This window comes from Alexandromys fortis, unplaced genomic scaffold (genome assembly GCF_014885135.2).
Source record: "Alexandromys fortis isolate MF-2015 unplaced genomic scaffold, M_Fortis_MF-2015_v1.1 scaffold_149, whole genome shotgun sequence".
Taxonomy (NCBI): domain Eukaryota; kingdom Metazoa; phylum Chordata; class Mammalia; order Rodentia; family Cricetidae; genus Alexandromys; species Alexandromys fortis.
Genome location: NW_026068025.1, coordinates 510,082 through 513,657, shown reverse-complemented (window position 1 = coordinate 513,657; position 3,576 = coordinate 510,082).

Genomic DNA, 3,576 nt, shown 5'->3' with positions numbered 1-3,576 from the left:
AGCCGCGGCCGCGGGGCGGGGCGCCGGCCAGCTGGGCCTGGCCCGCCCGCGCCCCGGAGGAGGGGTCACGCCGGCGCCGGGGGCGGGCCGAAACCCGAGCTGCGCGCCCGCCGCCGCCACCGAGCCGCTCGGCTCGCGGGGCGGGCCTGGGGCGCGCCGTGGGGAGGGCTGGGCACGTGGCGCGGTGGGAACCCCGGCCGGAGTAACGGGGCCAGGAGGAGCGGCGGGGCGGGGACCGGGTGGCCGAGCAAGGGTAGACCCCGGGGCTAGGCGTCTGCAGCCGGGACACAAGTGCGAGCTCCGGAGAGTCTCCCGACAGTTGGGGCCGGCTGTTGGCCGCCGCCGGGAAAGGCATCCGAGAGTCGGAGAAACTTGGACGACTGTGCTTGAGGGGTGGTGACTGGATGTCTTGGGGGCGATTTTAGCTACCGGATTACAGCGCTGGGGCGTAAATCCACTCGCCGGAGATGGTGCCAAGGAGGGAGCCACTGCTGAAAGCTGGGGTGCTGTGTGTGGCTGGAGGAATGGAAAAGCGACCCCTCGAGGGAGATCAAAGAGGCATTTCTGCAGAGCGGGGTTGTGGATAACATGGGGCGATATGGTCCTTAGGGTCCCTCTCACGACCAGCTGCAAATTTCACTGACACGGGGACCTCATCCCCCCCCCCCCCAAACAGGGCGGAAGATGAAGGGGGACTGCTGCTGACCGTGACTGGTGTCTGTGAAGCCCAGAGCTGTGACTCATCCTCATAGACTGCATCGTCTGATAAGTCAGACCTGAACTAAGATGCAGAGAAACACAAGTGCCCAGAGCACCCAGGAAGCTGCTTACAAGTTCCCTGAAAGGGGGATGGTAGGATTTATGCAGGGACATACTAAGCGCTGGAGAACGAGACTGAGGGGTTGGGTTCCTTGGGGACCCACCATATGTCAGCCTTCCATGCTCTAGATGCACTTCTGTGCAAGACAGGGACCTCAGGAGCCACTAACACCAGTGAGCCTCACTGACCTGGGCTTGAAGGGGCAAGCTCCACTCCGGTGGAAGGCAAACCTCCCTAGGGGCCAGCACCTTCTGAACTTTAAGGGACTGATTCTGGCTGAACGGAATTCCACAGCTAAGGACTGGAGCGCCTCTGAGAGGCTGGGCTGTCTAGCTGGGCACAGCTATGGCTCAGTCACCTGTCACAGGAAGGGTGCTCCAAAGGAACCAAAAGAGGAAATGAGAGGAAACAAATCACATCAGCCTCCACCGGGGCCAGAGCCAAGCAGGTTACTCCTGTGGGTGTGGACCACCCAAGCGAATATGTTGTGTCCTGACAGAAGTTTCCAGATGTGGTGGGTGTTTGGCTGGGTGAGGGGTGGAGCGAGCCCATCACTTCCTCTCTGAGCCTTGGTTTTCCCATCAAAGGCCCACTTTAGTGAGCAGTGTCTTCCACTCACGCTGTAGCCTGTACTCTGCCTTCCTAATGGGTGTGGCAGACTCGCATCACCCTCCCCCCATTGCTGGGAACCCTTCCTTCTCCACCCCACTTAGCCGTCCAGTGGTGCTTCTGCAGCAAAATGAACCCAGAAGGCAGCCCCAGCCTCCGCAGCTTTGGGGGCCTCGGCATCAGGGAGACTTCCACCTGGAGGCCTGGCTTCTGCTCCTGGGAAGAGGCAGGAGACTGGAGACCCCGAGCGATGACATATTTAAAGGCACGAGATTGCTTCCAAGAAAAATGATGTGTGAGATTGTAAACGAGTGTCGCCAGGCACTGCAGGCGATACAGACTCGGCGAGAGTGGAGCTGGCACCTCGGCCACCCAGCAAGTGCTGAGGAAGGAGGCAGCAGCCAGGCAGCCCAGCACAGAGAGGCCTGGTTTCAGCCCTCTGTGAAGATGGGGTGTTAATAAGGATGACCTATCTTTTAGATACTGAGGATCATGACAAGGGGAGGTAGGGGCAGCTTATCTCTGAGTGACCTGTCAAACTCAGAGCCCTGGCCCACCTCTAGGGGGCCAAGGCATGTGGGTGGCAGGATGCATGCCCGGCATAAGAACGCCAGCTCTGAGTGAGGGCTACCCCAACCTTCTATTCCCATAGATGGGGAGACAGCAGTGGATGGTGGAGATACCACAGCTGTCCCACCTTCAACAGAACTTGGGGAGACACGTGCCCCCAGCATACTCTCAAGCTGCGTGCTGTCTCACCCAGGGCTAGGGCAGCCTTGCTCCGCAACATAGCTGCACGGCACAGTGGCTCTTCTCTGTCCCTCACAGGTCTTTGAGGTGCTTCTTCATATAGAGCTCTGCCCTCCCACACACCCCCAAAGGAGCACCCCAGCCTACCTGTCCCTCTACATCTGCCCAGACTGCCACCAGTCAGCCCAGCACCGGGACAGGGTGGAGAGAGCACCTGCCTTGTGGAGATTCTGCCCCCCCCCCCCCATGTCAGTGTCTCTGTTGAAGACAGGTAGAAAGGAGGGACCACTGAGGAAGAGAGTGAAGAGGTTCAGGAAATAGAAGATTCTGGCGCTTTTCTGGTGTCGGTCAAAATGCAGTGCCTGAAGGAACCACGAAGCAGTAGAAAGTGAATCCCTAAAGGAGCCTTGCTGGGTAGGAAACTGAGTCTCCTGAGTTTGGTAGCACTCACCTGCCTAAGGTGCAGCAGGCGAGCAAGGGAAGCTTCCTCCCTTTCCAATTCCCTCCCATCTCTGCCCTCTTTCTTTCCTACCCTTCTTCCCTTTTCCCAGGTAGATGATCTCTTGGCTTTGCAGAGTGTGGGAAGGGCAGCCTGCTGGAGAAGGCCAGTCTCCTTCCAAATACTGTGCCCTGGTGAATGGCCAAGTGGCCCTCTGGTTTCCTTTTGGGTACAGGGCTGGAAGGCTCCCTCAGTGACCACCTGGGCCTATGTAGCCATCCAAATACAGGGCAGGGGCCAGATGCCACTGTGTTCACGACTGAGAGGAGCAAAAGTCTGGTTGAAGATCTGAGCTGAGTTCACAACTCTTTGTTGGATCATCTGGCGTGAGCTCACTCACAGGCCCAGAACCCCCAAGTTAAGGGATGATCAGGTTCCCTTGACAAAGGACCCCGCTAGCTTCCCAGCCTGCCTCTAGCTATTTTCCAAGGAGACCAGCCACAAAGGGAAAGGGAATGACCAGATATTTTCAAGATTACTGGGCTCAGTTTCTGAACTCACATGGATTCCCAGGGACCTGAAGGGTCGCGAATACAGGCTTGAGAGGGACAAGTGCCAATGCTGAGTTAGCTCCACCCACTTCACAGGGGTCCGTGGACCCCACGGGCATCCTGCTGCCATTCCTGCAGACCAGGGTTGCAGCAGCAGCAGGCCCCACAGTAGGCAGGAAGAGGTTAAAGGAGTGGGATTTGTCCCTGTCCCGTACACTCGCTAGCGTTTGGAACCAGGGGAGCCAATCTCGGGTGGTCTGGGAGGAGTGGGGCAAGGGGCCACTTATCAGGAAACACTGCCTAATTGAGAAGGTTGGGCAGGGGTCTCCCTGGGGGAGAAGTCAAAACCACGCATGAGTCATTTGAAATGAAGCTGGACAGAGTGTGAGGAGAAACGAACCCACCCA